General features: G+C 40.0%; 1 protein-coding gene across 5 annotated transcripts in view; it reads left to right on the plus strand.

Annotated features, from left to right (window-relative positions):
- The window catches only part of THRAP3 (thyroid hormone receptor associated protein 3), a 74,787-nt gene that overhangs the window by 16,943 nt on the left and 30,063 nt on the right, over positions 1–27,781 (plus strand). For 3 of the 5 annotated variants that reach the window (XM_036847040.1, XM_036847056.1, XM_036847051.1), the window contains exon 2: positions 11,506–11,614. The exons of 1 other annotated variant lie outside the window; for it this stretch is intronic. The gene's annotated coding sequence lies outside the window, so the exon portion shown is untranslated. The remainder of the gene's footprint in view (positions 1–11,505; positions 11,615–27,781) is intronic. One more of the 5 variants, XM_036847064.1, reaches the window with a different exon arrangement.

A 27,781-nucleotide genomic window follows, 5' to 3' on the forward strand; every position in this document is an offset into this window, starting at 1 on the left:
ACTGTACTATGATTTAGATGTTTTCCTCATTTAATCGTTTCAGTAGCTTATGAGATAGTGTTGCCCGTATCTTATAGATGAGGAAACTGAGACTTAAAGGAGTCAAAATGCTTTAAACTAGTTTTTATGTGACGCCAGAGTCTGTTCTCTTTATTGCCTCAATATGCTGCCTAGCAAAGACATTATTCATGGGGTGCACTCAGTGAATGTTAACTCATTGAAATACTTGTGAAATGTTTTATGTTCATTGTTTTGGATCTTTTTTTTTTTAAGTATTTATTTATTTATTTAGGGCTGCGTTGGGTCTTAGTTGTGGCATGTGGATCTTTTGTTGTGGCGTGCGGCCTTCTCTCTAGTTGTGGCATGCGGGCTCGGTAGTTGCAGCGTGCTGGCTTAGTTGTCCTGCAGCATGTGGGATCTTAGTTCCCCGACCAGGGATCCCCTGCATTGCAAGATGGATTCTTAACCACTGGACCACCAGGGAAGTCCCCCAACTGAGTATCTTACTAATAGGACATCCTTAAGACAAGGCAACATGTGGTTGGCGGTTGTGTTCCAAAGTAAAAAATTAAACCTGAGAGGGGACCTGGAAGTTGAGGATAGGGAGGGTAGAAATTAGGAAGGAGACCTCTTTTCATTATGTACTCTTGTACAGTTTGAAATTTTTACTGTGTATGTATTACTAAAATGAAAAAACTAGGTAAAAAGAAGAATTAAACATTTTAAGTTTGCTAAGGCAAATGAAACAGTTTAAGTTAATATTTCAAGTTCTATGATTCTGTACATGTTTTTACCATTTTAAAAACTGTGTACATGTGCCACAATATGGCTGAACCTTGAAGACATGCTAGGTGACATAAGTTAGACATAAAAGGACAACACTATGATTCCACTTGCGTGAGATACCTAGATTAGTCAACTTCATGGAGACAAAGTAGAGTGGTGGTTGCGGTGGTGGGGGTGTTACTGTTTAACAGGTGCGCGGTTTGTGTTGGGGAGATGGAAGAGTTCTGCAGATGGATGGTGGTGATGGTTGCATACCAGTGGGAATGGGCTGAATGCCACTGATCTGCACTGTACGCCTAAAAATGGTTAAAATGGTATGTATCTTGTGTTATGTATGTTTTACCATAGTAAAAAATATATATATTATTTAGCTAGTATTTACTCGTTTTGTTATTCAACACCGGGGAATCCAAAAAAAGGAGTTTCATCTGGTACTTGCCCGCAAGGAGCAAAATAGTCTAGTAATATTGCATGATTAGTATTTTTCAAGGAAATAGAGGCTTAAGTTGTAAGGAAATGGTGATAGCTTATAAAAAGTTATAATGTGATAAAATAAATTCTGGAAAAGTAGCTGTTAGGATTTCCTGACAGTCTTGTATGCTGAATAGGCCAGAGGATTCAGATGAGAAGGTTATAATTTTGCCCCGAGGCACCTCTGCATAGCCTAAGAGCAAGATTTTAAAAATCACCTGTCTAGGTAGGAACTGTCAGGTACACAGATGGCATGTTGATCCGTCTCTCTCTGTTGTAAATTGAGAAGCTGGGGCACAGAATAATGGTGCCATTTAGGGGTCAAGCTCATTCAGCCTGGAATCAAGTATAGGTTTGGGTTTGTTGCCAGAGTGTTCTGCTTCTTTAAGAGATTTCGAAGATGTAGTGTCTTATATTCTGAGTCTGCCATAAATCCAGATTCTGAATTATCAAGAGAGAGAACATAATTGTTTAATGACCTTGTGACTACCTATAGCAGCTAGTTGAAGTCTTGTCTTTTAACTCTGTCATTTTGACATTGGCCTGATTCATAATTATTATTATTGAGTACTAATGGTGTGCTAAGCACTTTCAGTAACTTTATGCATATTAATTTATTCAATTTTCATAACCCTTTGTAGTAGGAACCAGTTTTACAGGTAAAGAAACAGAGATAGTGAGATTTAATTAAGAAATTTAGGGCTTCACTGGTGGCGGAGTGGTTAAGAATCTGCCTGCCAATGCAGGGGACACGGGTTCGAGCCCTGGTCTGGGAAGATCCCACATGCCGCGGAGCAACTAAGCCCGTGAGCCACAACTACTGAGCCTGCGCGTCTGGAGCCTGTGCTTCGCAACGGGAGAGGCCGCGACACTGAGAGGCCTGCGTACCGCGATGAAGAGTGGCCCCCGCTCGCCGCAACTAGAGAAAGCCCTCGCACAGAAATGAAGACCCAACACAGCCAAAAATAAATATAATGAATAAGTAAAAAAAAAATTTATCACAGGTCTAAGTTAGTTGGTGGAGTGGGAATCAATCAAATTTAGGCAGTCTAGTTTTAGAGCATGTGTTCTTTTCTATTATTTATTGGTAAGTGCTTTGCAGATTGCTTTGGGATGATGGATTACTAATTTTATTTGCTTTACTGTAAGTTGCTGGGCATAAGTATTTAAAAATGACATTTTCTACCATTTGAGATCCTACAGTTTTGAGAATTACTGTTCATTAAGGGTTTATTCTTGTTTGGCCATTTGCACTAAATGACTTTGTTAGGCAAATTATGTAAATTGAATACAGTTTTTGAAATACAGGTGTGTTAGTGAGAAGAATGGGATTCTTTTGGGGGGAATAACACTTTTAATTGGGGTCCATAGCAATTGATGGCAAATGTTCATCTGTTAATGATGAAATTTGTAGTGAGATTTTACAAATGTCATCTTTTTTTAAAAATTAATTAATTTATTATTTTTGTCTGCGTTGGGTCTTCGTTGCTGTGCGCAGGCTTTCTCTAGTTGTGGCGAGTGGGGGCTACTCTTCATTGCGGTGTGTGGGCTTCTCATTGCGGTGGCTTCTCCTGTTGCGGAGCACGGGCTCTAGGCTCGCGGGCTTCAGTAGTTGAGGTGCGTGGGCTCAGTAGTTGTGGCAGACAGGCTTAGTTGCTCTGAGGCATGTGGGATCTATTCCGGACCAGGGCTCAAACCCGTGTCCCTGGCATCAGCAGGCGGATTCTTAACCACTGGGCCACCAGGGAGGTCCCCATATGTCATCTTTGAAAACATCTTTTCACACAGGTCCTGCCAAATACTAATACTAATCCATGAGCGTATGATTTTTTTTGGAGCATATGATTTTAATTGAGCATATTTATCACTTGGAAGGCTTTATAGAATTCTGTTAGATTCTTTTCTCGATATTTGCTTTTTAGCCTGCTCTTACACTGCACATTAATCATTTCCAATTGAAGATTAGATGGAAGTTCCTCAGTTGTGTTTAGATGGATTTTGAAATATGGAGATTTCCTTTGCACTTGCATTGGGGAAATACGGTAAAACTGTAGTTTGAGCTAAGAAAATATGTCTGCTTCAAATTTGTGTGGGACTGGGTATCTCATTGCTTGTTTTAACTTTCGACAGTACAGGAAATGAAAAAAGTAACAACATTACTTGTGATTCAAACAATGTATGTTCATTTTAATTTGCTGTAGTATGTTTCCCATAGAAGTGCTGTTTTGTCTTGTTAATTTTCAAATGGATTTATTAAGAAACGTTATTAACTGTGCAGCAAAAGCTAATTTCCAAAGCCGTTAAGTATTCAGTAATAGTGTTTAAGGATGATTCGTCTTCAGAAAAATTTCAAATTCAGTCTTTTTTTTTTTTTTTAAAGTATTTATTTAGGCTGCGCCGGGTCTTCGTTGCAGCATGCGGGATCTTTAGTTGTGGCATGTGGACTCTTAGTTGTGGCATGCAGACTCTTAGTTGCAGCATGCATGTGGGATCTAGTTCCCTGACCAGGGATTGAACCCGGACCCCCTGCATTGGGAAAACGGAGTCTTACCCACTGGACCACCAGGGAAATCCCTCAAATTCAGCCTTGAGCTTAAAAAAAAAAAAAAAACAATAAAATTTTATGGCTGCTAAGCCATTTAACTGCTGTTTAGTAGGCAAGTCAAGATTCACCTTCTGTTTCTGACAGAAATTCATAGAACTGATGAATCCGCTACAGAAGTGGATTGAGAGCAAATGAAGGTCACTCTTGACAATACTGGTTCAGTAGCATGTGATAGATATTTTTTGCAGAATGCTTGCTGATGAACAGTACAGTGAATAAACCATTTGCTTGAAATACTTTACATTTTTCACAGGCTTTGTAAATTTGTCCAACTAAGCCCTTTCTTCTCCACACGTTTTTACCACCATTATTTGTGCACATCTTAGCAGATTCAAGTTCAGATTGTATTGAATTAATGTTCTCTCAACCTTTGTGAAAAGATTCTTGCCAGTGGTTGTTCCACACAGACTGTTTTGTTCATAGTGTTCAGTCACTTCAGACTTAGCATTGACATCACTAAACAACTGAGCAGTATCAGTAATATCTGTTGAATCATCAAGAGCCGTGGAACACCACCCACAATCATTTGCCTTTTTTTAAAAATAAATTTATTTTTGAACAGTTTGATTTACAGACAGTCTCGGAAAATAGTACAGGGTGTTCCTATGTATACCCCATATCCATTTCCTCTGTTAACACCTTGCATTAGTATGGTACAGTAGTCACAACTAATGTACCAGTATTGGTACATTGGTATATTCTTACTAACTGAAATTCATACTTTATTCAGATTTCCTTAGGTATTTTTTTTTTTTTAATTTTTTAAAATTTTTTGGCCGTACGGTGTGGCATGCGGGATCTTTAGTTCCCTGACCAGGGATCGAACCCATGTTCCCTGCAGTGGAAGCACAGAGTCTTAACCACTGGACCACCAGGGAAGTCCCCAGATTTCCCTAGTTTTTACCTAATGTCCTTTTTCTGTTCCAGGATCTCATCTAGGATATACATGAAGTTGTTGTGTCTCCTTAGGCTTCTCTTGGCTGTGACAATTTCTCACACTTATTTTTGGTGACCTTGGCAGTTTTGAGGAGTACTGGTCAGCTGTATTGTAGAATGTCCCTCAATTGGGATTTGCCTAATATTTTTCTTATGATTATACTAGTGTTATGGATTTGGGGGAGAAAGAACACAGAGGTAAAGTGCCATATCATATCAAGGAATACATGCTATCAGTGTGACTTCTTGTTAACTGTGATTATCTGGCTAGGTTTCTCCAAAAAATTACTCCCTCCCCTCCCTGCCACAGTGTACTCTTTGGAAGAAAATCGCTAGGCATACTCACCTCCACTTAAGGAGTGGAGAGTTGTAGTCCACCTCCTTGAGGGTGGCGTATATACATAAATTATTTGTAATTCTTCTGCATGGGAGATTGGTCTTTTCTCATCCATTTATTTATTTATTCAGTTACTTATTTATATCAGTATGGACTCATGGGTATTTTTGTTATAATCCAGTACTTTATTTTGTTCTAATTTTTCTGATTTTTACTATTGAGAGCTCTTTCAGTTTGACAGGAGTGTCCTTTTGACATATCCCCTTTATTGTGTGTGGTGCTGTTTTTTTGTTGTTGTTGTTTAGCACTTCCTTACTTTCTGGCACTATAAGATACTCCCAAGCTCATACTGTGAATCCCCTCCCCCAGCCCTAGATTCAGCCATTTCTCGAAGGGGCCCTGGTTTCTTTTATTGGAGAATGGTATTAGAAATCAAGATCTGGGTGCTAGGTGTGCACATTGCTACTGGAAGGTTATTGCTTCCAGGTCTTCTCAGCTGACAAAGCAAGGAAATACATCTGTATACTAACATATATTCCATATACTTACAGAAATATTTGTAAGTATTTCATATTTCTGCATATCTTCATTTGTATCTGTATTAAGCTAGACATGAATTACTGATATCTCCAATTCTAATCCAGTACCTCATTGATCATTCTAGTCTTTTCCTTTTTTATCTATAACCTCCCACTCCCAACAGTGAGAAACTTGGCTCTCACCATTTGCCATCCATTTACTCATTAGTTCCAGTATGTATGTGGTGTAGTGGTTTCAGGATTGTTAACCTGTACCCTTTAACAACTTTACAACTAGAAAACTTTAACAAGTAGAATACAGTGGTTATATGCAGTTCCTTTTGCTTTTTATCTTCTCATTTCACTTATTTTCATAGTTAACTTAGGTTAGCACCTTTCCTCTCCACTTGCCCTATTTTTTAATTGACTACTTATATTGCTCCCATTGTCCTCAACCCTTCAAACCAAAAAGCTAATAGTCTTAAACAAGTTCATTCTCTCGAGACACATGTTTTAGGCTCTTGCAGTCAAACATAACTTAATTAACTCACTTTAGATAAACGACTTTCCTCCTTACGTTAACAGATACAACACTCAAACTTACTTCGGTTGTAGCCTTATTTTTGTTTATTTTTATTTTGTTTTTATGAAGGTTTTCTGTTATGATAAGATACTCTTTTAAATTTTTAAAAAATTTCCAGCAGTTGGTTTCCTGTGAGTTGGGAATATTGTGTGAGTGCTTAGTTTGGTAATGTTGACACATATTGTGTTCTTGGCACAGCTATGGCATCATTTCATAATAAACACAATGTGTTGCCATCTAATTGGATTAAAAAAAAGCACCCACACTCCATGTGTGATATGACAGAATACATGGTACTTGAAATGCTTTTTATTTTTATTTATTTAAAAATTTTATTTATTTATTTATTTATTTATGGCTGTTTTGGGTCTTCATTGCTGCACGCGGGCTTTCTCTAGTTGCAGCAGGCGGGGGCTACTCTTCGTTGGGGCGCACGGGCTTCTCATTGCAGTGGCTTCTCTTGTTGTGGAGCACGGGCTCTAAGTGCACGGGCTTCAGTAGTTGTGGCTCACGGGCTCAGTAGTTGTGGCTCATGGGCTCAGTAGTTGTGGCTCACGGGCTGTAGAGCGCAGGCTCAGTAGTTGTGGCACACGGGCTTAGTTGCTCTGCGGCATGTGAGATCTTGCTGGACCAGAGCTCGAACCCGTGTCCCCCGCATTGGCAGGCGGATTCGTAACCACTGCGCCACCAGGGAAGTCCCTGAAATGCTTTTTAGTTACAATTGCTTCACCACAATTTGTAGCAGCGCAAAGTGGTGAGACCACTGCTTGTAGTAGCTTTTGCAACTACTTTGCTGTTGTAGTGTGAAAGCAGTTATCTATAAACAAATGAACCTGGCTGTGTTGCAGTAAAACTTCACGGATACTGAAATTGGAATTTCATAGAATTTTCACACGTCATTAAATACTTTTGATATTTTTCTACCATTTAAAAAAAAAAAATGTAGAAATTGGGGAAGTCCCTGATGGTCCGGTGGTTAGGACTCCGCACTTCCACTGCAGGGGGGCCTGGGTTTGATCCCTGGTCGGGGAACCGAGATCCTGCAAACTGAGCGGGTAGCCAAAAAAAAAATGTAGAAACTGTTAGGTGGTTCATAGGTGGTACAAAAACAGGTCGGGCTGTGTGACATCATTTGCTCACCCCCCCAAGCGAAGAAGGCCCTGTATACTGGACACATTTGGAAGTATCTGTCTTTCTCTCCAAAACCATTCATAGTAATTTCACCAGTCTTAGATTCAGTATTGGTCCCTGGTTCATACCAGGGAAGCTGCTTGGAACAAGACATTGCACAGTTTTCTGTGGTAAAACACTAAAGGTTTATTTGCCTAGCTGTCATAATCTTATCAATTCCTAGTATTTTTTTCAATGGGGAGTGGATAAGATTAAATTTTGTCATTGGCTACTTTGGGTTAACTTGAATAGAAGACACTGTCCTCTTTTGTTCCTATTTATTTATTTATTTATTTATTTATTTATTCATTTATTCATTTTTGGCTGCATCATGTCTTTGTTGCTGCCTGCGGGCTTTTCTCTAGTTGCGGCAGAGGCTACTCTTCGTTGCAGTGCGCAGACTTCTCATTGCGGTGGCCTCTCTTGTTGCGGAGCACGGGCTCTAGGCACGCGGGCTTCAGTAGTTGTGGCTCACGGGCTCTAGAGCGCAGGCTCAGTAGTTGTGGCATATGGGCTTTGTTGCTCCGCAGCATGTGGGATCTTCCGGACCATTGCTCGAACCCATGTCCCCTGCATTGGAAGGCGGATTCCTAACCACTGCGCCACCAGGGAAGCCCTTTTGTTCACTTTTATTCAACTTGATTTTGAAAGTAGACAAATTAGTCCTTAAGTATTGTAGAAGCAACATGTGCCTGGTGGTCTTTTTCTTTTTTTGGCTGTGCAGTGCGGCATGCGAGATCTTAGTTCCCTGACCAGGGATGAAACCCATGCCCACTGCATTGAGAGTGTGGAGTCTTTTTTAAAAAAATTATTAATTAATTATTTATTTATGCGGCTGCATAGGGTCTTAGTTGTGGCACACAGGATCTTTCATTGCGGTGTGTGGGCTTCTCTCTAGTTGCGGTGTGTGGGCCCTCTAGTTGTGGCGCACGGGCTTAGTTGCCACGCGGCATGTGGGATCTTAGTTCCCCAGCCAGGGATTGAACCTGCGTCCCCTGCATTGGAAGGCGGATTCTTAACCACTGGACCTCCAGGGAAGTCCCTGCATGGTGGTTTAAAGGACTAGCTTTGACCTCAGGTTCATAGCAGACAAGGTCATCTTTGTGCTTCCTTATCTTCTGTATTTCTCAATAAAAGATTATCAGGGGTGCTTGAGGTGAGATAAGAAAAAAACATTTCAAATCTTCTTTAACTGTAGGAAGTAAAAATGCTTTAACTGTAGGAAGTAAAAACTTAGAATATTAGTGCTCACTGTTTGGATTTAGGAACTATGTTGTTACGTAAGGTATAGTGTATGGAACGTGGGGGCATTCTGAGCTGCACTCTAGTCTAAGCCACTGCTGTCCTTTTCCTGGATAATTGTAGGCAATATCTAACAATTTGTTCTGCTCTTGCCCTGTTAAGGTCTGTTCTACACTCAGCAGCCAAGATCCTTTTAGAACGTGATTCTGGTCCTTGCTCCTCTGCTCAAAACAGTGCTGTGGCTGCCTACATAACCTGTAGGAAAACCAAAGTCCTTACGATGGCTTGCAAGGCCCTTTCCATTCACCCATGTCTCTGACCTGATCTTCCAGCTGTTGCCTGGCAACTGTTGGCATCGCAGCTACTCTGTTTTTCTGTCTTCGTCAGATACACCAGGCATGTTCCCTCCGCAGGGTCTTTGCACTTGTTCTTTCCTCTATTTGGTCCCTTTTGCCTTCAGATAAAGTACAGCATACTGTTTCTGTTCATCTTTGCCTTCTCTGACCACATTACATAAAAGAGTAACTCTTATTCCTCCTGTGCTCCCATCTGCTCCTTAGAATGTAAGCTCCAGGAATGAAGAGATATTTTTAAAATTTATTTATTTTTGCCTGTGTTGGGTCTTCGTTGCTGTGCGCCAGCTTTCTCTAGTTGCAGTGAGCGGGGCTACTCTTCGTTGCGGTGCGCTGGCTTCTCATCGAGGTGGCTTCTCTCGTTGTGGAGCACAGGCTCTAGGCGTGCGGGCTTCAGTAGGTGTGGCTCTCGGGCTTAGTTGTTCCAAGGCATGTGGGATCTTCCCGGACCAGGGATGAAACCCATATCTCCTGCATTGGCAGGCGGATTCTTAACCACTGGGCCACCAGGGAAGTCCCTGAGGAGATTTTTAATTGCTGAATCTCTGTTGCCTAAAACAGTACCTGGCAATGTAGTAGGTACTTCATAAATTTTTTGTTGAAGTAAGTGGACAGTTAAAATGGAAATTGTGTAGAAGGGGAAAAGATATATTGTCGGTAGTGCTGTGGTGTCCTTGCTAATATACTGGTATCTGACGAAAGACGGGTCAGGAGAATGAGGCTGAAAAGCATGCCTATCACTGTCCCGATGACTCAAGCAGGACAAGTTTGGGGGTGCATAAAAACTGGTGGCAGGTGACTTAGGGCTTCAGGTGTCTCCTTGCTGTCATAGAATAACTAAGGGCCAGGGCCTCAGATTTGCTTCTCCACCCATTGCAGCGATGGAAAATTGAAGATTTGTTGTGATGAGAAAATTCTTGCCAGTGTTGGAGAAGAGGTTAGTTAATAGGGAAGAAACATGATGGGGTAGAAAAAGGAAGATTGTGTGTGTGTGTGTTTGTTAACTGGCTAGAATTTTAAAGGTGGATGTATTGGAATAGTTCTTTAATTAGTGCATTGTAGAGTAAGCGGTTCCCAGTTTTGTAGCAGTCATCGGGGGTTCCCTCAAGCTGACCGATGTGAGCCCCTGTGCCTCTGCAGTTACAAACAGGGAAAGAAGTTTCGGTTGATGAAACCTAGGATGAGTTCCCAGAATGACTTGCAAGAATATATGCAAAAGTATTGTGGAAGAATGAGTTTTTGTAAGTGCTATATTTTTGCTATTTATCAACTAAACGAATATATACCAACATTGTCATTAATTTGCCAAATGGTCTGACTGAATAGTAATTTCATCTGGGTAAGTCTTAGTTTTAACTGTAGGTTTTTTTTGCCTCTTTGTAATGTTAATTACCTGATAACCTTTGGTATAGGTCAAGAGTTTATTGCTTGTGTATTCAGTTTATTCAGTGGACACATATCAGTGTTAGGTATATAGAGTTTGCAGCCTTGTGAGGTAAGTTGACATATTAACAGACATGATGATATGCGTGTAAGGAGAACCGTGTCTAGGGTAACAGAGAAGCAATACCTAACCCAGCCTGGGTGAGCCAGGGACAGCTTGCTGGGGAAGGAGACCCTCGTAAGAATGAGTAGGAATTTGCTGAGAGGGGAGTTGAGGGCTCCCCACTACTGAGAGACTATAGCTTAAGGAAATGCATTCTTTTCTCTCCTGGCTAGATAGGCAAGGATTCAGCTATGTGCAAACCACAGGTTTCAGAGAAAGCTAAGGTGGGTATCCTTGATTGAGTCAATGAATAAGTGAAAAAAGAGAAGATTAATGTCAAGACTGCATCTTCAGATTATTTAATTCCTAGGTGCCTTCCTACTTTACAGTATTTATGAATGAACAAAAAAACTTTAATCTAGATGTGAGGATGTTAATTACATACTGAGCTTGCTGATCTTGGAACTTTGTTTTCCTGTTTGTTTGGGATAATAATACATTGCTTTGCTATATGGCCATGTTAGTAGTATTTGGATCTGGGAATATTTAAACAACTGGATCTGAAGGGTTTTTTTGTGCTTTGAGGGATGAGTGTGGGGAGTTACTTTAACTTGAAATGTATTTGTTAAATTTAGTTCAGCATACTTGAAAGTTTTTTGTTTCAAGCATCTAATTCTTCTGAAGTTATTCTCCAGGTTGAATTATGGAGTTTGCACGTTAAACTTGTATAATGCAGACCATAGCACCTGAAATACTGCCAGTGGAAGTATCAGGTTACAAGAGGAAGGTTTTAGCTTTCCATACTTTCCAACCTTACTGTAGGAGGTTGGGTGGATGAAAATGAGTACGAGAGACCCTCAGGCCAGTATACTTTGGGAGAGAATCCTGTGTCCACTTGGAGTTAAGTTGAGGGCTAGAGGAGAGTTTCTGCTTATAGATTCCAAGCATCTGTATTTCAAGATGCAATCTGCAAGGTTTGGGTAGCTATTTTATCACTGCTTATTTCTTCTCATTCCAGAGTTGTATCCTGACTTTGTAAATTGGAGAAGCCAGTGCGGCACTGCCAGTATTCTTTGAGGTAGTGTCTGTTTGGGGTCTGGTGCAAGTCGAATCATTGTTCAAATAAGGTAAATGCATGGTGGTAAAAGGAACTAATAATAACTTCACTGGCTTATAAAGCCAGTCTTATGTTGTTTATCCAGAAGATTCCTTAATGGAAGTTCTGGGTTCTTATTAAGCAATATTTATCTTTCAGTTTAAAAAACTGAAACAGGCTAATAAAGTAGCCTTGCTTTCCTCTCTGATTCCATCCCAAGTTGTAGAATCAGCAGTTACTTTCTTATTTTAACTAACTTCTGAATTTTTAAATAACACATGTTTATTCACTTGGACATACTGAAAAATATCAGCCATAAACTTGACACATATATAGTCACTGTTAATAGTTTGGTGAACAGTCCCTTGTCGTGCATATGTTACTCTGATATGTGTGTATATAATCAATATTGGAGTTGTGCTTTTTTGTCACTTGGTTCTTGTTAACAAGAAAAGTTTTCTCTGTTTGCATTTTTAAATGACTCATGGCATTTCATCATTGGATGTGGCATATAATTTATCTAACTAGTTCCTTTTTGGTAAACATTTAGGCTTTTCTCTCATTTTTCCGTGTGTTAGGTAACTGTGTGATGGACATGAATAAATTTATGCATACAGTTGATTTCCCCCCATAGTACAGTTTCTTCTCTTAAATTTTAAAAAACATTTTATATATTTATTTAAACATTTTTTGTTTTACTTTTTATTAATACATGTACAAAAACCATGTACGTAGTCATGTCAGACCATCAGCTCCACAGGGCTTTTTATGAAAAACAGTCCCTCCCGCCCCTTTTTCAGTCCCTAGAAGCAATCATTTCCAACTCTTTACTGTTTCTTTTGGTATTACCTCTAAAATAATAAGCTTATGTTGTTACTTACGGATTTTCCAGTTTTGGGTATTATCTAACTTTCTACTTTGGATAGTGGTAGAATTCTCTGACCACCTCACATGTCCACATTTATTGTCACTCTGGTTGTAATTGAATTTTGGTTAGAGCAGTATTCACTGTTAACAATATTAAGGTTATGTATAGCTTGTTCACAGACAAATGTCGTATGTTATGGTTAATTTCCTTTTTTCTGTACAACTTTTTGTTTTCTCTATTGTTAATAATTATCTTTTTCTGGTCTGTTTTGTTTAGTTTCTATGTTCTTATCAGTAATTTCTTTCTAAACTCTACCCAGAAGTGTAAATTCTTCCTCAATACTTTAAGCATTTTGGTTATATTATAAATTTTATCTTAGAGATGTTTTCTTTTTTTAAAAAAAATATTTATTTATTTATTTGGTTGCACCTGGTCTTGTGGCAGGCGGGCTCCTTAGTTGCGGCTTGAGGGCTCCTTTTAGTTGTGGCTCACCAGCTCCTTAGTTGTGGCATGCGAACACTTAGTTGCAGCATGCATGTGGGATCTAGTTCCCCAACCAGGGATTGAACCCAGGCCCCTCGCATTGGGACCGCGGAGTCCTAACCACTGCGCCACCAGGGAAGTCCCCTTAGAGGTATTTTCTAATCTGCTTCATTCTGAACGTGTGCTCTAGGCAGCTGGGGTGTTGTTATCACAGCATCATCATCCTGATGATTTTTCCTACCTTTTTTTGGTTTTGTTTATGGTAAGAAGAAGGAATCTAACATTTTGTATTAAGTCATTAATCAGTTGTCCCAACTATTCACTAATACTCAGTGTTTTTATTATTGTTGCCTTATTTCATCTTTAAATACTTAGTGATACAAGCGTTTCTTCTCTCTCCAGACTCAGCAAGCAAAATATAATTGATATTTCCATACTTCTTATTTTTCACCACGTGGAACTATGACAGTTCTTCAAGAGACTTAAGTATTGGAAACTAGAAAACAAAGACTAGAAGGACATGTACATAGGAAGCCAGTTGCATAATTTAAAAAATAAGTATACTGGATTTTCCCCTCTAAGATCCTTTGTCTTTTAAAGCTGCTTTTGATTTTTTGATTAATTCAGTCAGTAGACGCTTGAGTGCTTGTTACTGTGCCTGTTCTCTGTTGCTAGGGATAACCAGCAATGAGCAAGACAAACAGGACCCCCATTCTTGGGGAGCTTACATTCTAGTTTGGGAAGGCAGATACTATAGTTTCAGATTTCCTAAGTGTAGGAAAGAAATACGACTGCAAGATAACAGTGAGGTGTCATTAGGTAGAATGCTAAGGAATACCTTTTCGAGTTAGGTGACAAGCTGAGATCTGAAGGATGAGAAAGGAGCCAACCATGCTTTAGACTGCAGAAGGGTGTTCATGTAGCGAGAACTGCAAGTATAAAGGTGCTGAGACTATAAGTGCTTGTAAGTGTTCAAGGAACAGAAAGAAGGCCTTTGTGACTCCGGTAGAGGGATTGAATCAGGAGAGAGTGGTTTGAGATGATGTTGGAGTAGGCAAGAGTCAGATCATTTAGAATCTTGAAATTATGGCAAGCTGGAGCTTTCATACATAAATCTGATGCATTCAATTTTGTTCCTTTAAAAAAAAAACAAAACAAATACAAGATGTTCCAGAAAATAATTAGACCTATTTGTCTATGTAGTTAATATGCTGTTCCTTATGAGCCAGAGGAGGGGAGTTGCACTGATCATATGTATCTGAACTGAGTTCTGGTTCAGTGTCTGGATCTATCTGCGGTTGGGATAGTTGAGTGGTCTCTAAATTTAGATAGCTTTGAATAGTGCCTTAATGAATTCGTTTTAGATTTAGAAGCAACAGGTTGGGTTCTTGATTTCTTTTGTAGACTCAGGTGACTGGTAAGGTCCAGAATGATAGCAGATCTTGAAATTATTTTTGGTTTCTTATGTAGAGTTGTGTGTGTATTTAAGACATCTCTTTTTTTCCCCCTCAACTTATCTGGTAAAGTGTAGATATAAATGGAAAGACATCAGGTGGTTATATCTCAACAGGAAAGTCTTAGTGGATGAAGACTAGAAACTGCAAAAATAAATGATGAATTTAAAAGTGACTAATAGGGCTTCCCTGGTGGCGCAGTGGTCGAGAATCTGCCTGCCAATGCAGGGGACACGGGTTCGAGCCCTGGTCTGGGAAGATCCCACATGCCGCGGAGCAACTGGGCCCGTGAGCCACAATTACTGAGCCTGCGTGTCTGGAGCCTGTGCTCCGCAACAAAAGAGGCCGCGATAGTGAGAGGCCCGTGCACCGCGATGAAGAGTGGCCCCCGCTTGCCACAACTAGAGAAAGCCCTCGCACGGAAATGAAGACCCAACACAGCCATAAATAAATAAATTAATTAATTAAAAAAAAAAGTGACTAATATTGGATAAGGTTCAAAACTTGAGCATTTGAAAAGACAGTCATTGTTGTCCTTTACGACAGTGCCATCCAAGAGAAGTCCAGTGTGCCACATGTAATTTCAAATTTCCTAGCATCCACATTAAGAAAATAAAAAGAAGCAGATGAAATTAATTTTAATGATATATTTTATGTAATTTAATATATCCAACACATTCTCATTTCAACATGTAATTAATATAAGAAATCCTTAATGAAGTATTTTACATTCTGGGTTTTGTACTAAGTCTTTGAAATCCTGTATTTTATACCTATAGCTCATCCCAGTTCAGGCCAGCCACATTTCAGTTGCACGGTAGCTACATGTGTATGGGACACTGCAGCTCTTAGGGTTCATACTTCTGAAGGAATGGATAAATTGATATGATCTAGTTATTGAAAGATACCCTGCCATGTTGTGAACATCATTCAAAGCAGTGATGGTTTAACATATAAGGAAATAAATTTAAAAACATACATTTTTCCCTCCTCTAAACCTCTGTGTGATAGACTTGTTTGGGGAAGCTGATTTTATCCCCAAAAGGCTAACGTCTGTAAAAGATGTCAAACAGCTTATCTCCTAAGAGAGTTGTAAACAGACTTTATGTAGAACAAGCTTTATGAACACAGTCCTAGTCCTTGGAATCTGTAAAGAATGTCTGTAAACCAGTGGATTGGAATTCCTGTCCTGGTTTCCTGAATAAGAATCTTGATAGATGGACTTTTTAAAAAGCTCTGTAGGTGATTGCAATATGTACCACTGGTTCAGCCCAAGGTCTTAGTAATAATAACTTAATTAAAAAAATAGTTGTGTCATGATTGGCTGTTAAACTTAGTTTTTAAAAAGGTTTATCATAATGAGAGCTGGAAGGAGGCCATAGGTGATTAGTTAACATAGCCTGTAGTATCTTTTTTTTTTTAAATTTTATTTATTTATTTTATTTTTGGCTGTGCTGGGTCTTCGTTTCTGTGCGAGGGCTTTCTCTAGTTGCGGTGAGTGGGGGCCACTCCTCATCGCGTTGCGCGGGCCTCTAACTGTTGCGGCCTCTCTTGTTGCGGAGCACAAGCTCCAGACGCACAGGCTCAGTAGTTGTGGCTCACGGGCCTAGTTGCTCCGCGGCATGTGGGATCTTCCCAGACCAGGGCTCGAACCCGTGTCCCCTGCATTGGCAGGCAGATTCTCAACCACTGCGCCACCAGGGAAGCCCTGTAGTATCTTTATTAAGTCAGGAAAGCTGAGAGTTCCTTTGAAAAATGGGAAGGATATATTCCCCAATGGTAACACATTTAAAACAGTAACTAAAATTGCTGTCAGCCTACCCTAGGGATATAGGAGAGGAGCCTCTGGGGTGAATCGAAGATTATTTAAGTTGCTGTCTGTGCTGTTCATTCTATTTCTCTAATGATGAAAGGTTAATTGCATAGATGATCCTGAGCCTAATAGACACCCATTGAGCAAATTCTCAGGAGAAGATACCACAAGTTGCCTACATTGGGAATATTAGATGAGTAAGTTCCAAATGAAAGGCCCCTCAGTTTGCTGTTGATTTTTCCCTGCTACCATCCAGCAGCAAAGGGATTTATTCTACAGAGGTCAGGACCCTAGAATTTGACCTTTTTTTGCTTCTCTGCACCTCTTCAGTGCAACACATGCCAGTTTAGCTAATAAAGTTATAAAACACATTATTGTTCTGTGTAGGAAGATATCTGCTTACTAATAGCAGGAAAATAGAATCAGTGGTGAAATCTGTTTGCTCTCAGAGAAGTTGCTAAATATCTCCCTCTCACCACTCTAGGGTTGTAGCTAAACATAGCTTAAGGTGTGAAGTCACATGTTGAATGGCAGGCATTTACGTACACTTTTTAATTCCCGTGGCAGTCTTGTGAGGTGTAGGTCATGTTTGGAAGATTGAGAGAGTAAGTATCTTGTCCAGCTAATGGGTGGAGGAGCCAAGATTTGAACCCAGTTATTTTTTTGGTGCCAAAGCCACTACTCACTGCAGAACCTAGCCCAGTATTATAAAGTGACTCTCTGAGGTTCTGTTCGTTTGGGACAGGGCATTTCAGATTGATAATTTGCTTCGTCATATTCCCTCACTTACACCCACCTTTATATGCCCATCTTGAAATAACATTATATTATGGAAAACACTAAATGAAACCTGGATTCTAGTCCTAGCTGTTTGCTTACTGTGTATTGGGATTATGGATTCTCTTTCCACTGAGCAGGGATTTCCCAATTATCTGTCTACTTTGGTCTTCTCATAATTGTGAGATGTGGGCACCATTACCCCTGTCTTTTTTTTTTTTTTTTAATAAACTTTTTGTTTGAGAATAGTTTAAGATTTACAGAAAACTGCAAGGATTGTACAGAATTCCTGTATTAGTTTGCTAGGGCTGCCATAACAAAGTATCACAAACTGGGCGGCTTAAGCAACAGCAATATATCGTCCCACAGATCTGAAGGCTAGAAGTACAAAAATCAAGAGGTTGGCAGGGGCTTCCCTGGTGGCACAGTGGTTAAGAATCCACCTGCCAATTCAGGGGACACGGGTTCGAGCCCTGGTCCCGGAAGATCCCACGTGCCGCGGAGCAACTAAGTCCGTGAGCCACAACTACTGAGCCCATGTGCCACAACTACTGAAGTCCGTGCGCCTAGAGCCCATGCTCCGCAACAAGAGAAGCCACTGCAGTGAGAAGCCTGCACACCACAACTAAGAGTAGCCCCCGCTCGCCACAACTAGAGAAAGCCCGCGCACAGCAACAAAGACCCAATGCAGCCAAAAAAAAAAAAAATTTATATTAAAAAAAAAAAAGAGGTTGGCAGGATTGGTTCCTTCTGAGACCTGTGAGGGAAGGGTCTCTTCCAAGGTCTCTCTCGTCGGCTTGTATTAGATGGCTGTCTTCTCCCTATTTCTCTTCATATTGTCTTCTCGCCACGTATCTCTGTGTCCAGATTTCCCCTTTTATAAGGATACCAGCCATATCTGTAAAGACCCTGTCTCCAAATGAGGTCACGTTCTGAGGTGCTTGGTGTTAGGACTTCAGTATGTACATTTTAGGGTTAGGGAGACACAGTTTAACCTGTAACAGTCCCGATATTTCCTATGCCCAATTTCTTCTATTATTAACATCTTACATTAGAATGGTACATTTGTCACAGTTAATGAACCAGTATTGATACACTATTATTAACTAAAGTGTAAGCCCTATTTTTAACACATAAGAAAACTTCAGTTCGGGGAGGGGATATGACTTGGAAAAGATTTCAAAACTAGTGACCTCCTTTCTGACTTTAGTACAAGCAAAAGAAAACTTCCGAAGTCACATTATGAGCCTGAAAAGATATTTTCTACTATAATTACAACAGGATTTTCTTGTTTTCTGCATCCAGCGGAGTGCTTAGCATGGAGTAAGTGTTCAATAAAATCTGATAGAATGAACAGAAACATGCTCTCGGTACTTGTTGGGCCATGGTATTTTTTGGGAGAGTATACTCAATAATCTTACCAAAGTAAAGTACAGAGATTGTGAAACCTGCTTTAATGAGAAAGCAAAACTATTTAAAAAATTGTGAAATGATTGTGTATTTACCTTTCCAGTAACCAGCGCTTAGTGCGAAGTCCTATTTATGTTTATGAAGCCCGATCTACTAAGCTGAAACTTTATTTATTTATTTATTTGGCTGCACCAGGTCTTCGTTGCGGCACACGGGATCTTTTAGTTGCGGCATGCAGGATCTTTTTTTTTTAGTTGTGGCTTGTGAACTTTTAGTTGCGGCATGTGGGATCTAGTTCCCTGACTAGGGATTGAACCCAGGCCCCCTGCATTGGGGGTGCGGAGTCTTAGCCACTGGACAACCAGGGAAGTCCCCTGAAACTTTAGAAGTTAAGTTGTATGTTCGGTATTAACCACTTTTAACAAATGAATAAACTGAAATCTACAAAGACTGTTAATTCTTAAAGACCCCAGAATGCCTCTCTTATTCCAAGTCACTTCCTTTTGCTATTAGATAAACCGTATATTTAAAACACAGTGCAGGCAGATGAAGTTGAGTTTACCACCTTGTAGGAGGCATACTTATAATAGAAGAAATTGGTGTGTAAAATTGCTTGCATATATTTTCTTTTACTAGCTTTTTTCAGACTGGTGGCTTGAGACCTAAGTTTATTACTTGTGTGTATTTTTCAGAATTTTCCAGCATTGATTGATCAAATTATGTTGCTTTCTATGACTATTACATAATATCCCAGCTATCTTAAGATTTTCCTATGTTTTTATTTCTGATTGGGGGAGAAACAGCAGTTTGATGGAAAGAATGAATAAAGGGGTTTCCCAGCAAAGGTTTGTCATTTTGATCTTAAATTATTCAATCTTTTCTCTGGTGTTTTTTTAAAAAAACAAAACACAAAGAGAAACATTTATGAAACTCTTATTCCTTTGTGGAAATCAGGCCTGAAATAATTAGTGGCATGCTGTATTCTGTGCCATATGGAAAATAGCTGTCTCACTGAATTTTTCCTACCTTTCCAAGTTACTGAGAAATAGTGGTCCTGTTCCTTTAAAAAATGAAAGATGGAAGCGGTGGAGTTTGCCATGTCTTTGGGACAGAGAAACTAATTCAGTCTCTGAAGAGCAGGAAGGAAATGTGACCTCTTGCTGGCTGTGTGATGGAAAGAAGCTAGCGGCAGTGTCTCTCAGCCTGACAGGAGTCTTGCAGAGCCCTGACTCGCTCTGGAAACTCCTCTTTCCCAAGTGAGGTTGGTTCCCAAGTGAGGTTGGTGCTGCCTGAATTTGGTGTAGGTGAATTGCCCCCATGCAAGTGATAGTTTAAGTATAGTCAGAAGGTAAGTAATCAAGTCCCTGGTCAGCTATTTTCGGGCAGATGCACTGGTTTTTATAAAGCGGTAGAATATGTTATGAATCTTAAATGATTTCTTCTACAGTAAATTTCAGAGTTGATAGGATGGAAGTGGAGGATGATTCTTTTTTAAAAGCAAAAAAATTTTTTTAAAATAAATTTATTTTTGGCTGTGTCAGGTCTTCGTTGCTGCGCACGGGCTTTCTTTAGTTGTGGCGAGCAGGGGCTACTCTTCATTGTGGTGCGCAGGCTTCTCATTGCTGTGGCTTCTCGTGTTGTGGAGCACGGGCTCTAGGCACGCGGGCTTCAGCATTTGTGGCATGCAGGCTCAGTAGTTGTGGTTCGTGGGCTCTAGAGCGCACTCTCAGTAGTTGGGTGCACGGGCTTAGTTGCTCCGCGGCATGTGGGATTTTCCCCAGACCAGGGCTCAAACCCGTGTCCCCTGCATTGGCAGGCGGATTCTTAACCACTGCGCCACCAGGGAAGCCCTAAAAGCAAAAAGCTTAACCCTCACCACTTAATTCCATTTTTAGGATATGGCTGAAGTAACGATGAAGAATGTCCTTCTCAGTTTGTGTAAACGTTCTAAGTTCTTTTTGCCATTGGTAGAGCTGTTCCAAATCCTCATTTTATTGACGAAAAATAGGCACAGAGAGGTTAAAAACACCTCCTTCAAATAAGGGGTTTTGCGTTTATTAGGAGCATGAGTTTAGTTTTGGTAAATTTCTCTCATTTAAGGTGCCCATTATTTATTTACTTATTTTTAGCGTTTCATTGCTCACCAGTGGCAATGAAGATCAGTTCTGCCCTGATCAGAGGTCCTGATAAGAGAGGGAAGAAAGCAGTTTGCATCAGCCAAACAGGAGGCTAGAATAACATCTGTTATTTATTAGTTGATGACTGGTGCTTGGGCTCGAAAGGAGGGAAGTCAAGAAGACTCTGAGGTAGGATGGGCACCCTGCTGGTTAGACAGGAGCCCACAGTCCCCACGCCCACCCACAGAATACAGGTATCTGGTGGCTTTTGGAAAAGAACTCTGTCAGAACAGGTCTGTTTTGCATTTGGGAGCCCAAAGCATCCAACATAAGTAGCAATACTGTTAGAAAGGAATTACTTATTTTCCTCAAGTTTGAAGTGATGGCAAAGAGTCCTCATTTTTTTCCCTGTTTTTGCTGTGCAGTTTATTATGAATTTTCTAAGAGACAAATAACACAGTGCTCCTGTTTGCTGTCCAAAGAAATCAGGGCTGGCAAAGGAAGGACAGAGATTGACTTTTGGAGGACTTGGAATTGAACCTTTGTGGATAAGAGCTGGCTTATCCAGCTGGCCAGTACTTCCCACACTGGCAGTGTTCTTGACCTAGGGGAAAAAAGCTCTTTTATTATTATAAATTATCCATGTGTATTTTTATGTGAGGCTTGCCATTCCTTAATTGATGTACTTTTAATCTATTGGGTTGGCCAAAAATTTCATTCGGTTTTAAGTACATTTTTCATTTTCACCACCAACTTTATCGAACAGTTTATTCATTAACTGAACGAATTTTTTGGCCAGCCCAATAAATGCTTCAGAGCTTACCCTCAGGGAAGCTTCTTAATACTCACTTAGAAAAATTATCTGTGTGTCAATGGATAACTAACATGAGTTAGTTTTTTTTACGTAGTGAAAACAGTATACAGAGTTGGGCCTTTTGTTGCTGTAGTTACTTGACTCAAGAACCGAAGGCCAGATACTGTTTCCCTGAGGGTGTGGGCTTTATTTGCTTCCCTTCACTCTCCAGTTTCTGAACACAGGGGTCCCTGTGCTGAATTGTTTCTGTGAAGTTTTCGGAGCTGGTTGCTCTGAATTCTTTCCAGCCTGACAATAACCAATAGGAAGAACAATTGAGAATTTGTTTTGTAAACATGTCCATTATTAGCATAAGTTAACTAAAATATACGCTGTCATTAATAAAAAGGTTATTTTCAGGGAAGTTGATAGTAAGGCTAGGATAAAAGCACACTGGTAAAAAAATTACAATGTCAGATAATCCCCCAAATGCCAAATAAACAGTTGAACTGAGCTCACAATTTTTACAGTGGCTTTTGGACTCCACAGAATTAGAAGCTTTAGCTGTTTTTAGCTTGCTAACCCCAAAATGTAGTTTATTAATGTGTATTTTCTCCCCTCTCATAATAATTTCTCAGTTGTTATGAAGTAGTCACACTTCTAAAAACAAGTTGCTGAAACAACCCACAATGGGAATGGTATTTTGGACTACTCATGTCCTGTAATTAGGAGGTAGTTTAAGGTTGCACTTTGGAATTTACTTTAAATGTGTTTGAACTGAAATCAGAGTCATTGTTATTTGCTGATAATTGATTCTCCTTTTAGACTTATTTGCAGAGCACACATGGAGAAGCATGTAGAGGTGAGCCTTTTGGGTCCCCTCATTTCATGTCTGGTTTTTTTTTTTGTTGTTGTTTTTTTCACTGGTCGGCTTGCGGGATCTCAGTTCCCCAACCAGGGATTGAACCCAGTCCTCCGCAGTGAAAGCGCCAAATCCTCACTGCTAGACCACCAGGGAACTCTCACACGTCTGGATTTTTTAATGGAAGGATTCTCTAATATTTTTTTATGGAAAAGGTATGGGGAAATAGCTGCAGAGACTGGCTATATCCACCCAGACTTATTAGGATTTTGACCATGAATTGAGCCCACCTGCAAAGAGTTGATAATTTTTTAAGCTGGATTACGGATGTACTTGGGTTCCTTACACTGTTCTTTTCTACTTTTGTGTATGTTTGAATCAATGCCTCCATAATAAAAACACTAAAAAAAAAAAGAAAAAAAAAAAAGAGCCCAGCTGGCTATAAGGCTGGCCTGGCCTTTCTTAACCTTCTTTAAAGTCATAAAAGAGGGGAAAAATTCCATTGTAATAAAGTTTTCCTGAAATGGACTTTGAATAAAGTACAGTTTTATTTATTTAGGGTCTTGTGGAAATTACTAGTCTAGATTTTTAAAATATCTCAGAAGAAAGTAGGTAGATGTTTGATTCCACATTAAAAGAATTAACACCATTAACGCTATGAATGTCAACAACTTTGTAAAAGACTGTTAGGGGGAAGTTACCTGTAAACTCACTAGCTAAAAAAATTTATATGTAAAGTAAGAAGCACATGCTCTTATCCTGTCTGCCCCATTTCATGTCTTTCCCTTCTCCTGCCCCCTTCCTCTTCATGTCTTCCTTTCTGCTCCACAGAGGTAACCACTATTAATAGTTTGCTGCATGTGCTTATGTAGATATGTCTTATACGTACATCTGTACCTACGTATTACTCATTTTAAAAACAAGTTCTACCAAATTACATAGAATACAATGTTTAAAGTTTAAGAATTTTAGTACTAAACTCCAGAATAGCTATGATTTTGTAACATAGGCAAGGGCAAACTTTTATTATATCCTTAAGTTGTTTAAGCAATAAAATTGCCATTCTCCCCAAAGGACCTTCCTCTCCTTTTAGGAGGGTGCTCAGCGCACATGTAGGTATTTGCCTCTGTGAATTTTAAGACCTCAGAAATTAGTGTTATATTTATGGATTTATTTAACAGTTTAAGAGAGCTGCTTAATAGAGTAACTGTCAGGAAGGGGTCTCTGATTTGATTTCTTCGGGGATGTTGGGGGGGTGGTGTGAAGTCTTGGAAAAGTGTTTCCCTAGAGATACCTACAGCTGCTCTTGATTCTGTTTCCCTTTCCCTCCCTCTTTTGCTCAGGAGAGGATAATCTCCAGAGGAAAGCATAAGATAGTAAACATGTTTAATATTTCACCTGAGTTCTGCTTTCCTGCCCCTAACTATCCAGAGGCACACGGAGCACACAATCAGGCCCCCTCCTTTGCCTACAACCCTTTATGAATGGTGAATTTCTTTCTTGGCTGATTTTTGGATCTGTCTCTTCTTTATTTCAGTCATTTTGTTCACCAAGAATTTTCTGCTTCTTGCCTTTAGTGACTGTTGAGAGCAGGGCTGTCTTGACTGGACTTGCTGGCGGTGGAGCCAGCTAACCTGGCACTACTAAATGAAGTGTGTCTCCCTAACATTGAGATCAGTTTGGCCTTCTCTGCCTTTGAGGAAAATGCACAAGGAATACAAATGAGCTCAACTTTTAGTTTAGCTGTAGTGATTAGGACTGTGATACATACTTAATTTTATTCTTGGATTGTATTGTTAATATTTGGTGAACCAATCTTTTATTATTCCTGCTTGTGTGATGAAGAGGAAGTGTGAAAGAGCCTGTTCATTAGCACATACCAAGTGTCCACTCTGTGGCTAAGCACTGTGCATAAAATGGAGAACAAATCAGACGTGATCTCTTACCAGGTAATTTTGTGGCTTCCTGGGTTTGGTATCCTGAATTGTTAAATTTATTTGGTTAGCACTCTTGTGTTACGTAACAGTTACCAAATATAGTGCCATCTGATCTGGAAAAGTATGCTGTCCTCTTGGCAGAGCAGAGACAACAGTCCTGGGGCCTGGGCAAGGGATAGGGAGTGCAGGCCTACATGGGGTCAGTCCTCAGAGACTCTTCCTCTTCTATTAAGGTTATGTTAGAGATCCATAAACAGGGAAAAGACTAATTTTAAGACCTATTTTAAAAACAGGTGTTAAATGGTAACTGTTGAAAATCAAATAATGTAATACAGTAGAATAAAGGACCAAAACTACTTGATCATCTCAATAAATACAGTAAAAAAAAAAATCCAACATATTTTCATAATAAAAATATTAAACCAACTAGGAATAGAAGGGAACTTCCTCAATCTGACATTAGACATCTGTGAAAAACCTACAGGTATCATTGTACTTAAAGGTGGACGGAAGACTGAATGTTTTCACCCTAAGTTCAGGGACAAGAGAAGAATGTTCACTTTTGTCATTTCTATTCAACATTGTACCAGATGTTCTAACCAGGGCAGTTAGGCAAGAAAATGAAATACAAGCCATCTAACTTGGCAAGGAAGAAGTAAAACTATCTCTTTTGCAGGTGATATCATCTTATGTAGAAAATCTTAAGGAATCCACTGAAAACTATTAGAACTATTAAATGAATTCAGTAATGTTACAGGATACAGGATGAGTATACAAGAATGAATTGTATTTCTCTGGGACTTCCTTGTGGTGCAGTGGTTAAGAATCTGCCTGCCAATGCAGGGGACATGGGCTCGATCCCTGGTCCGGGAAGATCCCACATGCTGCGGAGCAGCTGAGCCCGTGCGCCACAACTACTGAGCCCATGTACCACAACTACTGAAGCTTGCGTGCCCTGGAGCCTGCGTGCTACAACTACTGAACCCGCGTGCCACACCTACTGAAACCTGCGTGCCTAGGGCCCATGCTCCGCAGCAAGAGAAGCTCCTGCTTGCCGCAACTAGAGAAAGCCTGTGTGCAGCAAGAGACCCGACGCAGCCAAAAATAAATAAAATTATTTTAAAAAAAGAATGAATTGTATTTCTATACACTAGCAGTGAGCAATCAAAATGACACAGAAATACAGTTCATTTCCAGTAGCATCAAAAAGAGCAAAATACTTAGGAATAGATTTAACAAAATGAGCACAAAATTTGTACTCTGAAAACTACAAAACTGTGGAAAGACGTCACATGTTCATGGTTTGGAAGACTTCATGTTGTTAAGATGGCAGTTATCTCCAAATTGATCTACAGATTCAAAACAATTTTTGTCAAAATCCCAGCTGGCTTTTTTGCAGAAATTGATGTGCTGAATCTAAAATTCATATGAGGGACTTCCCTGGTGGCGCAGTGGTTAATAAGAGTCCTCCTGCCAATGCAGGGGACATGGGTTCGAGCCCTGGTCCAGGAAGATCTCACATGCCGCGGAGCAACTAAGCCTGTGTGCCACAACTACTGAGCCTGCGCTCTACAGCCCGCAAGCCACAACTACTGAGCCCTTGTGCCACAACTACTGAAGCCCGCGCGCCTAGAGCCCGTGCTGTGCAACAAGAGAAGCCACCACAATGAGAAGCCCCCGCACCGCAAGGAAGAGTAGCCCCTGCTTGCCGCAACTAGAGAAAGCCTGCGTGCAGCAACAAAGACTCAATGCAACCATAAATAAATAAATTAAAAAAATAAAATAAAATTCATATGAAAATGTCGGGGACTCAGAATAGCCAAAATTGTCTTTGAGCAGGAGGAAGTTGAAAAACCTACGCTTTCTGATTTCAGAATGTACTACAAGGCTACAGTAATCAAATTGATTTTGGCATAAGCATAGACATACAGATCAATGGAATAAAATTGAGAATACAGAAATAAACCCTCACATTTATGATCAGTTGTTTTTTTTTTTTTTTTTTTGACCAAGATGCCAAGACATTTCAGTAGGATAAGACTAGTCTTCTCAACAAATGGTACTAGGACATCTGGATAGCCACATGCAAAAGAATGGAGTTGGACCCTTACCTCACACTATAACATAAAATTTAAATCAAAACGGATCATGGACCTAAATGCAAGAGCTAAAGCTATAAAATTCTTAGAAGAAAACCTAGGAATAAATCTTTGTGACCTTGGGCAAACCCTTAGATATGACACCAAAAGCACAAGGAACAAAATAATAAGATAAATCAGACTTTATAAAAAAAAACTAACAAAATCCCTTTTTCTTTAAAGATCAGAATCAAGAAAATGGAAGAACAATCTACAAATTGGGAGAAACTTCTTGCAAAGTATATGTCTAATAAGGGATCTATATCCATAATTTAGAAAGCCTTACGACTCAATAATAAAAAGACAAATAATTCAACTTAAAAATGGACAAAGGATCTGAATTGATATTTCTCTAAGATACACAAATAGCCAATAAACATATGAAAAGATTGTCAACACGGTTAGTCATTAGGGAATTACAAATCAAAACCATAATGAGGGACTTCCCTGGTGGTCCAGTGGTTAAGACCCTGCGCTCCCAGTGCAGGGGGCCCAGGTTCCATCCCTGGTCAGGGAGCTAGATCCATCCCGCATGCTGCAACTAACAGCCCTCATGCTGCAACTAAGACCCGGTGCAGCCAAATAAATACTAAACAAAGAAACCATAATGAGATACCACTTCACACCCACTAGGTTGGCTATAATAAAAAAGACAATAATAAAGTGTTAGAGATGGAGAGAAATTGGAACCCTCATACACTGCTGGTGGGAAAGTAAAATGGTGTAGCTGCTTTGGAATATAGTCTGGCAGTACCCCACAAAGTTAAGCATAGAGTTACCATGTGACTGAGCAATACCACTCCTAGGTATGTACCCAAGAGAAATAAGAATAAGTAAAGTGAATAAATATTTTTTAAAAAAAGAAGAAGAAGGTGGTTGGATCTACTGTTATTATTTAAAAGAAAACAAAAGAACTTCCCAGCCAAGCTGTAACAGTTTTCAAAGAAACATTCAGCCTTGCGTTGTCCTGATGGAAGATTATGCGTTTTCTGTTGACTAATTCTGGATGCTTTTTGTTGAGTGCTACTTTCAGTCGGTCTAATTGGGAGCAGTACTTGTTGGAATTAATCATTTAGTTTTCTGGGACTTCCCTGGCGGTCCAGTGGTTAAGAATGCAAGGGGCACGGGTTCAGTTCCTGGTTGGGGAACTAAGATCCCCCATGCCGTGAGGTGCATCCAAAAAAAGTATTTATTTATTTATTTTATTTTTAAATTTTTGGCTGCATCGGGTCTCTTGTTGCGGTGCGTGGGCTTCTCTCTAGTTCTGGTGCGGGCTCAGGTAGTTGTGGCACGTGGGCTCAGTTGCCCTGCGGCATGTGGGATCTTAGATCCCTGACCAGGGATCGAACCCATGTACCCTGCATTGGAAGGCAGATTCTTTACCACTGGACCACCAGGGAAGTCCTCAAAAAAGTGTTTAAAAAAAAATCGTTTGGTGTTCCGGAAGGAGCTCATAATAGAGGATTCCCTTCCAATCCCACCATATACACAACATCACCTTCTTTGGATGAAGACTGGCCTTTGGTGTGGTTGGTGGTGGTTCATT

The sequence above is a fragment of the Balaenoptera musculus genome, chromosome 1, assembly GCF_009873245.2.
Source record: "Balaenoptera musculus isolate JJ_BM4_2016_0621 chromosome 1, mBalMus1.pri.v3, whole genome shotgun sequence".
Lineage (NCBI taxonomy): Eukaryota > Metazoa > Chordata > Mammalia > Artiodactyla > Balaenopteridae > Balaenoptera > Balaenoptera musculus.